The sequence below is a fragment of the Rhinolophus sinicus genome, chromosome 16 (assembly GCF_057876585.1).
Source record: "Rhinolophus sinicus isolate RSI-liver-muscle chromosome 16, RSI-T2T, whole genome shotgun sequence".
Taxonomy (NCBI): Eukaryota; Metazoa; Chordata; class Mammalia; order Chiroptera; family Rhinolophidae; genus Rhinolophus; species Rhinolophus sinicus.
The window spans coordinates 47,424,073-47,437,360 of NC_142516.1; the positions used below are offsets into that span (position 1 = coordinate 47,424,073).

General features: G+C 41.8%; 1 protein-coding gene across 5 annotated transcripts in view; it reads left to right on the forward strand.

Moving 5' to 3' along the window:
* Window positions 1–13,288, forward strand: part of APBA1 (amyloid beta precursor protein binding family A member 1) — a 189,707-nt gene that overhangs the window by 51,174 nt on the left and 125,245 nt on the right. The window lies entirely within an intron of this gene.

The window sequence follows — 13,288 nt, forward strand, 5'->3', positions numbered from 1 at the left end:
AATGAGTTAGCAAAAACTCGTTATATCCTTGATTTATCAGAAAAATAAGAAAAGGGCTGTGAGGAAAGGTTGTCTAACTATTGTTTTTACTCCAAAATCATTCTGTGTTCTGAGGTGCAGTTCTGAGCTATTGTTTTTATGTGAGTTATGACCGAGTTGTCGTGCTTTTCAGTATTTCTCATTGATTTTTTCAAAAGAAAAATATTGTATCAACTTCTTTCTTCCTTGTCATGCCTCTCTACTTACACATGTATGAGCGCATGCACACACACACACACACACACACACACACACACACACGCACACTCACACAAATGTTGGCCTGTAATCTCTTCTGACTAACTTATATGTATCAGTTATTTATTTTGGATCTGTCCTCATTATAAACTCCTTTGTACAGGGTTGCGATTTGTTTTAAAACCGCTTTTAGGATTGAGGGTAACTTGAGCCTGTCTGAGGAGCATTAAAGAGTAATCAGAAGAGATGATCTGTTTATAATCATTAGCATTTTCTGATGTGTAATATAGAGTATCCGATCTTCCCTTCCAGGTTTAGGCTCCGGGAGAGGACGGGGAGGGGAATCTCGGTTGGGACCTGGTATAATGCCTGTACATAGAGTGACCGCACATCTATCCATTTGTCTTGTACTGTCCAGGCTTGTGTCTGCTGTCTCCGCTTATTTGTGGTGCCCCTTTCACTCTCAAAAGTACCTCATTTGGATGATAAAGTATAAGGTTACTCTAGTGACACAAAACACTTTGGCATTATGGTCCTATTAGATTCAAACAAAGAAGCTGTTTCCCAAACTCTAATTAATCACTAATTGTCTTTCTTCACTCCTCTCAACTGGGTTTGAGTTTGCACAGTTGGGAAGTGTTTATTATAAGGATATGGCGATACATGTATACCTGTTAGTATTGTCTCTCTTAGGAATTACAGCAAGTTTATCATAGAAATGCCCGGGATCAGTCAGTTTGCAGCAATAATTAAGCTTCAGCATAACTTTTTGAAATGTGAGCTGACCAGGACATTTCACATCCAGAAGGTCAAATCCTGCAAATCCTGTTACAGTGAACTTGTAGGACCTAAACACACTCTGCCTTCAAAAATTAAAAGTGAAATTGTTTCATTGTGTCCTGCCTAATACAAAGGTTTCACGTCTGGGTGGGGCTCAGAAGTTTAGGTTGGAACCTGCTATTTTGGGTGATGATCTTGCCTTTGTCAGAAGCTTATTACTTGGGGCTTGAAGCTGAGGTCTTAAGCTATTGATTGGGCTTAGATGGTGGTTTGTGGCATAAGGATGTGAGCACAAGATGAGAAAAGACCCCTGGTTGTTCTGAAGCTAACTGTCTAGTGTGACCATGGCCCAGGTCGGGGTTCAAATCCTGCCTCATGCTTGTTAGCTGTTTGGTTTGATTGCAACCCTTCCAGACGACCAGAAGGAGGAAAGAAGTGGAAATTCCCACACATCCATTTTCTAGAAAAAGTCATTTGATAAGAAAGATGATTGACTCCATTTTGCTTATTTCATGGCAACATGTTTACAAGGGGGGGGTTATCTTGTCAGAGTGAGCATATTGCATATTGCATTTTCTTGCATGTGTTTCCTTCTTTATATATATATATTATATTGTATGTATTATATTCATATGTTAAATATATATTATATATTATATTATATTAAGATATAGTACCTATTAACATAATATATTAAGAAGGAAATATATGTATGTTAAATATATATGTGTTAATTTCGTGACATGCATGTAGTCACTAGAAGAAAAATTCCACTGGGGGGGACTCATAGCCTGTTTTGTTCACCAGTCCATCCCCTTGTGCTGAAAACAGTGCTTGGTGCTGAGAAGGTGCTCACAAATAATAAGAATGAATACATACCAAAGAAACAGAAAGTAGATTAGTTTGTGCCAGGAGCTGGGGGGAGAGAAATGGGAGTGACTGCTTATAGGTTTATAGTTTCTTTCGGGGGTGATGAAAATGTGCTGGAATTAGATAGTGGCGATGGTTGTATAAACTTTGAACATACTAAAAGCCACTGAATTGTTCATTTTAAAAAGATTACTTTTGTGGAATATTAACTATATCTCAGTTTTTAAAATTGCAAAAGAAAAAGCAAGAATGAAGGCATTATATGCCTTACACATAGTCATAGTTGATGCTTAATAAATATACCTTTTGGATAAATGAATTTTTGTTTTCAGTAACAAAATAGTCTAAGTAAGTGTTTTTGTCCCAGCATGGTGTGTGTGTCACTAGTTGTATGGTAGTTATCTGGCTAAACACACTTGAGTTTGGGAAGTTTGCGGCATTCTGTGGCACCTGAGTATTATTTAGGATCCGAGGGAAATGGAACACACTTTGGAAAATGTAGTAGAGTCTGTCTGGAAAAGTAATTTGGTTTGTGAGTCAGAGATTAGAGTAACTGCCTGTTGTTGAGATTGATTCTGGCGCTACCCAAGAAGACTGCAGTACGATGATTTCGGAATATATTTTTGTTTAATATTGGAGGAGAGTTTCTATTCAAATCTTTCCAACTCTTTTATGCTTCGCTCGTTTTAAGTCAGTTTAAGGTCCCTATGAATCTGTTATTCTTCAGAGAGCAAATTCTGTCAAAACAGATTAATGCCATCACCCTAAACATTTGGCTGTACAGTGAGAACGAACCTGGAAGGATTTTTCAGCGTCCATGTAACGTAGCCACGTACTTGGTGCCAGCAGGTGGTTATATATCATGCAAGTCAGCAAATGCCGGTTATGGAGGCGGGGATGGTTGTAGATCCTCCTTAGCACAAGGTCATGTAGAAAAAAATCCCTTCCTATGCCTGGGGTGATTTTCTCGTATTATCTTTTCTTTGATGTAATAGATATGACATTAGCTAAAAGAGTGTTTACTGATATATGAATGTTAAATAACATCATCTTTATTCTGTCTGAAGAGCTGTGTTCAGAGATTGACCTCCTGATCAAAAAAAGGAGTTTAAGACTCTTTGGATTTGGAATATGTTAACTTTTTGCATTTGAACTTTCTCAAAGGTGAATAATCTCTCTTATTCACATTAAACGAATGAGCTCAAAAGCTTGCATCTTTTTTGTTGTTAAAATATGTGACTTGGATGTACATAGTTATCCATTTTTCTTTCTTTTTTTCTGTGCTCTAAAATTATACTAAGGACACCTGATATAGCTATAAGCTTTACTACCGCTGTTATTCATATTAAGAATGTATGATTGTTCTGACCATTTTTAGGACTTGTGTTATGCCTTTTATTTATATATGTTTAATCCTCACAACAGCCCTCTGATGGGTTGACATCCTAGTTTAAAGTCACTCATAGCTGATAAGTGGTGGAGCTGGTTTCAGGTTGTTTTTTAATAAGGGGCTCTGACTGACCTCTTCTCAGTCTCCCACAAGAACCCTGCCACCCCAGTATTGTAGACAAGCGCACTAAGGCCCAGGGCCACGTGGCTAGTAAGAGACAGAAACAGACCCAAACCAAGGTCTTCCGCCCCTAAAACCTGGTGCTGTTCCTATAGAATCACCTTACCACAGTCAGTGGAAATCATAGGTGGCCACGGCCTGCACCCTTCTGTCCTTCTCTGAGTGCCTATAAGAAAGCAAAGAAAACAGAGTTGACAGAGGTGCTGATTTTTATGGTAGCCACCGTGGTGAAATAGTCCCTTTCCCTGGTCCTTTACCAGGCAATTGACAGATTAGGTAGGACAGGGGAGCACAGCTGCTGCTCCCAGGACACAACCCAGCAGGTCAGTGCAGGGAGCTTCGAACGTGTTTCCTGCAGGGACAGGAGGCTGTAGTCAGATGAAATGTTTGCAGAAATTCCACAGGCACACTGGTCTTGGGTCAGTCTTATGAAAAAACAAAAATACAAAACAAAACAAAAAACCTCATGAAACCCCAGAAATACAAACTCACATTGGCCTTCTTTCTGTCTGTGCTCACCCTTCTGGTGTGAACGCACTCGTCACAGGCCCCTTAGAGCGCTGGTTCTCAAACTTCAGCATGCCTCTGAAACCCTGAGGGGGCTTGAGAAAACACAGACCCTTGGGCCCTAACCCCCAGTGTCTCTGATTCAAGAGGTCTGGGCAGGGCCTGAGAATTTGCATTTCTACCACAGTCCCAGTAATGCTAGTGCTATTGGTCCGGGGACCCCACTTTGAGAACCACCACTGTGGAGAATTTGGTGAAAGCTCAAATACCCTCTCCTCAGGTAGATGCGATGTTGATAGTGGGAGTTTACGAATTATCAAACTCTGGCAAGCTGGGTTAAGAGCATTGATGAGTATTTTGGTCTTGGAAGAAATATGTGACGATGAATTACTAAGTGATTTGAAGTTGGTTTGGTGAATCCTTTAGAAATTGCACTGAGGACGTTGTGGGAAGAGTTCCTGGATGACCTGGAAGGGACACTGCTTATTGTGAGTGAGTGGTAAGAAATGCTTAAAAACCATTTATAGCATTTGCAAGCTTGTTATACGCTATGGTTAAAACACTTTTTAAAATATTGGCAGTTGGAATGAAATGCAGTTCTCGAATGTATGCAATTAATATTTAGACTAATTTTTTAAATTGTGGCAAAACGTACGTAACATAAAATGTACTGTTTGAACCATTTTTAAGTGTGTAGTTCAGTGACATTAAGTACATTCACATTGTTGTACAACCGTGACCCCACCCATCTTCAGAACTTTTTCATCTTGTAATTCGGAAACTCGGCAGCTATTAAACAACTTCTCCTTCCCGTCCCACCCCAGCCCCTGGCAATCACCCTTCTGCTTTCTGTCTCTATGAATTTGACTGTTCTAGGTACCTCGTATGTAGAATCATATGATATTTGTCCTTTTGTGACTGGTTTAGACAAATTTTTGAAGAAATTTTGAAACAGTTATACAATACAGTAATAATAACCCTAACGATGAATGGAATATAAACTAAAAAAAGGCTTAGAGGGAAAAATCATGGTAGAAAGCTTGATCTTCGGGCTTTTAAGAGTCTTCCTTTGCTGTCCACTATCACTTGAATCCCATTTCTCAATGCACTGTAGGCCCGGAGCGCCTTCTTTCCCTCTCCTGCTACGGTTCTCTTACAAGAACCATATCATTTTGGAACGCCCCAAGGCACAGCTGGGTCTCAGGCCCCCAAGCTTGTCATTCAGCGTCCACTAGGTGCCAGACCCTGTTCAGGGTTCAGGGACCTAGAAGGGAGCCAGATTCCCTGTTTCCCTACGCTTCCCCAACCCCCACCCCCACCCCCAATCCTACCCCAACCCCCTCACCCCCTAGCATGCGCACACACACTCGCACCAAAGCTTCCATGGGAGGCCTGGAATACTTAGAGAGTGACATATGCTGCTTCAGGTAGATTTCCCAGGTGATGAAGCTCATGACTTTAAATGTCTTTTAAAACGTTTAACCATGTTGATGGGAATCTTTCTGTAGTGTATCAGTCCTTGCATGCCTTCAGCAGAATATGCCAAACATAATTTAACCTTTCCTCCATAACCCCGGTCTGTGTTTGACGGTAAATATTGATTGGCTCCCCCAGTAAATGGCTCTGAGCTGCTGCATGTAATTTAGCAGCCACTGCTGTTTCTTCTGTCACTTTGCAAGCTGTCTTCCTATCCCTTCCTAATCCACTAGCTCTAGGAAGATCTAAGGAGAAAATCAGATATTTTAAGGTTTGAACCTGGGCTAACTAGGCTGAAGATGGAGTGTGACAGAAGAGAAATGTTTGTCCTTCAGTATCTCTCTCTGCATCTAGCTATTTAGAATTCCCAATATTTAGTTGGGCACATGGCCACCAGAACAGAGAAGGCCACATTGCCCAGCAGCCTCACTTGCAGTTATGAGTAGCCAGCATGACTAAGTGTTAGTCAATGACATATAAACAGATCACAGCTTCTGGGGAGGACGTATTCTTAAAGGATGGTGTGTACCCTTCTTTCTAACATCCTTGTGCATGGATGTGATGGCTAAAGCTCCAGCTTGAACCCTGAGGAAAAGGAAAACACAGTTGGGAAGGTGAAGCATAAAACTTGAAGCTCTCGAGTCTCACATGACTCGTGCTATCAGGCCGGCCATAATCTGGATTTTTACGTGAAAGAAATACATTTATATCTTGTTCATTCACTTTTAGTTTGTGTCTTGGTCACTGGCAGCTAAACCTCATTGTTAACTAATACACAGATATGTTTGATAAAAGGATTTGGATGCCTGAAAAATACAAACATTTCACATTAGTGGTTAAAAAATTGTCAGCAGAACCCCAACATATAAACAGGTAACAAGGAAGTGGTTCTGCTGAGTGGCAGCGTGCAGAGTCCAACTGGCTGAGGTTTCCTTCCTCTCTACGAGGCCTCCGAGGCAATTCTGATCACGAATGGCTGCAGAACACAGTTTAAAAACTGGTGTGCCTGACCTGAAAGTCTCTTCCCAAACTTACATTCTGGGAGTAAATGGAGCTATCCCGCAGACCCCTCTGATTGTTGAGTTCTACTTGGGATGTCCCCTTAGGCATCTTATTATCATGTTTTACCACCAGCCCAGTTGATCCCGACTGTCTAAACTCAGTGAGGATATGGCTAGATTTAGCCAGAGGCTGATGAACTTTTAGTAACTTCAACCATCTGGAAATAATCTGTGAAGCTATGAATAAACAAAGCGTACCTTATCTGAAGGGTAACCGTTATCATCCAGCCACCCCCTTTATTGCATGAGAGGCATGGAGCTACTCTCAGTTGGCTGGCAATGGACGTAAGGTGGTGTATGAATTAGAGAGCCACTGAAATATTTCTTGAAAGAGTGCCATAGCCCCAAGCACTGGAGAACAGGTTGGGCTAGACAACCTCAGAGGTCTTTGCCATTCTGACAAACCATGATTCAGTTCATAAACAGGAAGGCAGAAGTCACGGACTAGGTGGATTTCCTTTAATATGCTTTGAAGTTCCCCATAAGTACAAATTCCCATGGAAGCCAAGCCAGAAGAGAAAACATGTGAGATATTACGTATTTAGTTATTTAAATGTTTATTGAAAATGTGTATTTAAATATATATTGATCATATTAAATGTTCAATAAATATTTCTTTGACTTACTACCTTCGTGGTGTTTCAGTGTTAGACCTCAGGCCAATAAGCAACATTACAGATATTACCTGGGCATTCAGGGGCAGCTTTTGTTCAAAGATTCTATGAGCCTTAGTTTTCCATCTCTTCATTGCCAACATCATCATTTCATGATGAACTGTAACAATTACAGGTATATGTAGAACCTATATTTTATGATTAATAATGTTTATAATAGTTATTATGAATTGAGTGTTTACCTTGTGCCAACCTTTGTATTAAGTACTTCATACCACATTTCCCATTTAATTCTTACAATTAAATTGCAGTTGTTAATATTCTATTTGACAATTTATGAGGCAATTTATGTGTAGAGAGGTTAGGTAACTTGCCTCACTAGTAACAGCAAAATGTGATTCTGGACTCTTGTCAGACTCTAAGGCAGTGCTCTTTAACCACTGTTTCCCCACCAGGAAGGATTACACGATTTGGGTAATGCCTGGTCATCAGGAAAACGGAAAATGTCAGGTGGAAAGCATTTCAGAACTTTTTGGGCTGTCGGTTGGATGAGCCTGCCCTATTCGTGTTTTGTTCACCAAGAATCCCCAATCATATCATTATATATCATTATAATCCCCAATTGTATCGTAATCATATCATCATATATTACTATTATGCCCCGTCATATGCTACTCACCACAGCCACCCTGCCTCCATCATTTCATCCAAATAAGTTTATGTCATTCTTCTTCCCTTCGCTCACTCCTTCATTCCTCTCACATTCCTTGGTTTGTCTTTCATCTGATCCCCTCTTTCATGGGAAATAATAATCCAGATACACAATAAGGAGGACTGTTCGTCCCGGGGCTGGTTTGACATCGGCTCACCAGAGGAGATGGGCCTGTGAACCTGATTGTGCACTTTGGTTCCTTGTGATTCAGTGCGATGTGTGGAGAAGCGGCAGCAACACCTGGGAGCTTAATAGAAATGTAGATTCTTGGACCCCATCCGAACCCACAGGATCAAAATTGGCATTTTTAATGACTACTCCCCACCCCCAGGTAATTTTAGGTACATTAAGGTGTGAGAAGCACTACCCTGGTTTATTACTGCAGCCATGATATGGCATAGATAATGCCCGGCCCTGTGTACAAGGGGAAAGAATGGGCAGAACCAACAGGAAGAAGACCCGGATCCTGTGGCCCAACTTGGGTGTGATAAGCCCAGGGGAGGAGAGAGCCAAGCGTCCTCAGCAGAAACAAGGACCATCTCCGGCCTCTACCACCAGGGGAGCCAGCACCTCTGTTCTGCACAAATGCACTAAAAACACATTCAGCCCAACTGGGAAACTACTGAGAGTTAAATCCGAGTTGGGTCATCAAGGTCATGGAAGTCATTTAAGGGAAGGTATTTAAGAAAGCTTCACTGAACAGAATTTCTTTCTGTAAGTAATGAGTCCTTCGGGGATAGAAAGAGCTGATGAAACAAATGACTCCCTTTTTGAAAAGTAAGTGTGTATTTTGTGCATTTGCTTAATATGGGTTTTTTTTTCTTTTTTCCTAATTCTTGTCCTCTTATCTACTTTGGCTTTTATTGGAGTCAATAGGAGTGTGAAAGAACTGACCTCATTTGAAATTTCCTTTCAGCAAATGGTCAAACCTTTGTTTTCTGCTCCATTGTTTTCTAAGCTGGTGCATAGAAGAGATGTTTATGCTTCGGGCATGTGCTTACAAGTTAACTCCTGTTATTTCCTGAGATGCATATTCCATTTGTTCTCTGCTTACATATGAACCTCAGCTCATCACCCTCTCAGGGTCTCCCTCATGTTCATTTTGCCCCCTTGTTTCTGATTGTTTGATAATTCTTATGGTTATACTTCTTTGGATTTTTTCTTTTTTGGGTGATAATTAGATGGAATCTAAGCAAGTGAGATACCACACACTGCATTTTTTCCTATCAAGGCAACCACACATCATATATGCATGATAGTGTGGTTGCTGATTTAAAAACCAGTTCTAGAAGGAAAAAAAGTCATGTTGCTCACATGGTTAAAACGACTGGACAAAGATAACCACAGATATATTTATATCAGCTTCCAAATATTGTAATAAGAAGAAATACAGTTTGTTTTACTTTCAGTGAGTAAATATTTTAAATGTAATAGAAATGCTGGCTCTTGGCTTTGTATTTTATATAATTTATCTTTGAAAAAATACTATGATTTTAGTAGGGATAGATACTGCAATGCCAAATGTCTGCTAACAATGATAATTAATCTAAAGTATTTGAATGAGTAGTAAGTTTCTTGTGCGGCATTTTGTAACACTTCTTGATTTCAGGTAAAACGATAGAACATTCCTATGTATACAGAAAACTTTATTAATGGACCACTGTCATATTTACAGTTTAGTTTTCAGGTTCAGGACAATTTTAGTCTTAACAGTATAAAGAAAGGCTTATTTAAGAAGCCACTTTCTTTGGCACAGTAACCAGAAGCTTTGTGGATCCATATGGAATAAAGCTATCATAAAATACCATGACTTACTGTATAGGGGGACTTTAGTTTCCTGTTCAGCACCCTAAAAGGGGTAATTTAGGTAAGTGGCTTCCTAATTATTGAAAATGATGAATATCTACAAAAAAAAAAAAAAAAAGAAATCACTCTTACAAGCAGGAAAATGTAATACATTCAGAATGCATTGTGTAAAATTAATTTCAGCATTGATCAAGTAAGATGAGGACTCATCACTATTTGGGATAGGATTCATCACCTATCCCATCAAAGTCAGTTAGGAAACATGAGCGTGGATTGAGGACCTGGCTTATTGGCACCGAGCAGGAATTATTGATGGCAAACATGGTCCTCAGCTTGGAAAGTGCACTTAATTGAAGACATTGGACATCGTATACATTAAGCTATTTAAGAATATCTGTATGCCACGTGCATTTCAAAGTATAAGATGTTATTCCACTGGAAGATTTTTGTAATGATTGTGGATTCCGGAATCCACAAGAGAAGCCTGAGTACAAAGACAGCACTACAGAGAAGGGAAGAAGAAGAGCATGTGGAGGGAGGAGGAAATGTAGTTAATTAGGAGACATCAGGACTTCAAATCAGAAGCTCTATCTTGAAAGCGTTTGGAAAAATGGGGCCTAATAGGCTGCACATTCTGTCTTCCCAGAGCTCTGCCTGGGCCTCAGGCAGCACAGGCAATTTTTACCTCTTCTCGCAGTTTGGGACAGAGGTACAGGGGCCCTCCTGCAGTCATGGCAACGATGGGAAAGTCCTTTCTTTCCGGGTCTGACGAGATTTGCTCTTGGCAAGACACTTTCTGCTGAAAGCCCGCAGCTTTCTCTTAAGACCTTGGTTTTAACGTTGAGTTTGGAATCAGATCCGGAGATTAAAATGTGCAGAATATTCTCTGTGTTGTTTAGCTGTCTTCAGTGCATGCCAGGGAGCAGGACCCCACTTGCATCAGGCACCTAGGCATGTCCCCTGTCCAGCCCCATGTCTTCTGCCCACCCCTCCTTGGAGAAGTGAGGAGGTGAGGGGCTGGGTGGGGGAGAAGCCAGGGGAAGCAGAGCATGTGCAATTGGCCGGAAAAAGACTGACACAATTAGTAGATATTAGAACACGGTTATCTGTCTGCAAATTGAGGGTGATTGTTTCTCCTTCATTGTGTGCAGCATCCTTTTGAGATCGTTTGGGGAGGGATTTTGTCAGACTGGAGAATTGTGATTAATGGTGAAAGCCTTGGAGAGGCTTGGAAAGCCAGCCTGCGTGAATGCATTATCTTTAGTTGCTTTCCCATCTGTGCGCACAACATCATTCATTTTGAGAGCTGTGAGGCCTTCCGAGCGAGCTGGTCCAGCCCCATTATTTTAGCTGATCAGCAAAGACCCAGAGAGGGTACAGAGTTTACTCTGCAGCACAGAGGGAATCAACCCAAAGGCAGGCCTAGCACCACAGTCTCCCACGTCCACAGGTTCCTGTTCCCCTGACAACACAATACCAATCTGTCCACCATTCAATTTCACAGCTATTTCTTGACCCGCACTGTATCTCACTGAACTGGGCTAAGCCCTGAAGTTTCTAAAAGGGGTAAGACATGGACCCTTACCCTGAGGAACTCATAGTCTGTGAGGGAGAGAGAGATTGATGGCACATCTCATCATTTTTCAAAAGTAAGACAGAAGTGAGCACAGGCACAGAAACACAGTGGAAGAGCACCTGGCCCATCTCAGGAGTGCTGGAGGGAGCCAGCAGGAGTCGCGCTGACTCTGACTGTCACCTTCCCATCACACAACCGGTTGTCATGACCAAGGTCATGTGAGCCAGGAAGGTTGTGTACTCCATGCCTGGATTTAGGGGACCAGGGAGACAATTGAACCCCAGGGAATCAAGATTAGAGGACAGGTGAATATTGAAGATCTCTTATGGGACATAGGGTGAATAAATGCCAGTGGCAAAACAATCAAACATCCACTACAACAGCTCATGAGATTTATCAACCAACGTTTAGAATTGTAAATACTCCCCAAGTTAGTTCATCTCAGGATCAATGGACTACATTTTTGGAAAGATTTTTTTCTTCTTAAATTACCTCTGGTAACAATGGCCTCTATCAGAAGCATATTGTACAGTCACAGCTATTTGTGAAAGTACTCGGAAACTCTCGGTGCTTTGATTTCTCTTACTTGAGCCTGAACTTTTCGTTGATTAAGGATAAACCTAAGTGGGTTCATTCCAGTTAAATAAGTATTTTGACTTGTTAGTTGTTGGCAGCTAGGACTTCCGTCATATCACCTACTGCTGCTGAGTTCACAGAGACCGCAGTTATAGCTCATGATAAGTGAGGCGAGCACAAGATCATCAGAGGAGAGGAACTTGGAGTCATGGTGTTAGAATTATGTGTACGCATACACTGAAACCATCCAGGATTCTGATGGCTGGAAGGGACCCAGAATCCAAGGAATGAAGTTAAGGGACTCCGAGATTGTTGAATGGCTGAAACAACGAGGTATAGTAGGTAATATATAGTGTGGTAAAGTGAGTTTCAAAGCTGAGGAGGTTTTAGGTAGCAAGGAGAGTGTGACCTGGAACAGCTTTGAGAAGTAAGGAAGGTACCTTCGGCTCCTCTTAGTCCAGGAAAACAAGGGCTGTGGTAAAGAAAACTAGCCACCATTTGAGACCCTCTCAGGGAAAGCAGTGCCCCCATGAGATCACCAACTTGTGGCTAGAAAAAGAAGACAAAGAAGAATGTTCAGCAAAGAGGGGCTCCTCCTTTGGGATGCTCTGCCCTGAAGCCAGTTTACCATGATTTCAGATCATGCATGGGCTGAATCAAGGCTGACCCCTGTGTCAGTCAAACAGGGGCCACCTTCGGTTGATGAGCCATCTCTCAAGTGGGTTCAGGAGATGCAATGTGAGCAAAGCAGACCCATCCACTGCCCTCATAGAGTTTACAGTCAAGTAGAGGAGATAGCTATCAGTCAAATAATCAAATAAATATCAAAACGGAAACTTGGATAATAGAGATGTGTAAATGTGTGGAGCATATGACAGGGAGATCTGATTCTTGGCTGATTCTATGCAATAGGGGGCAGGAAGATTCTAGGTGTCAATCTGGATAGAACTGTTTGGTATATGTTGTTAAGTACTGCAACGGCCAAGCCCTAGAGGCATACAGATCTGTCTTTTCCGTAGTTACAGTACGCAGGTGGGATATTGAATGATGGTCCCAACGGCCTGCCCCAGCAGAAATCCTGTTGAGCAGCCGCAAAGGGATTCAGGAGCTCCATGGCAACAGAGCAAATTTCACAGGCCAGGCAATCAGGGATTGTGGCAGGCTTCCATCATGAGGTGACAAGGCAGGCATAGACATCGGTGGGCAGTCCAGAAAGGGGCCTGACTTGAAAATGCTGGGAAAGGTTGCCCGCAGATAGCACAGCCCAACCCAGGGCTCTCTGAAAGACTGTATGAGATTAGCACGGGAAAGGCATGTCCTCCCCACTCCCAGGAGTAGTGGCGTGCTCAGCAGGGGACCGGCATAAGTTTCAGTACAGAGACGACACCAGGAGTCCTGTCACTAGAAGTGGGTCCTTGGTTGGGAACTAGTCTCATAAACAGGGAGGAAGCCATTTTTCAGAGCATGAGTACAGGTCAGAAATGGTCAAGGGGATCTGGGTGG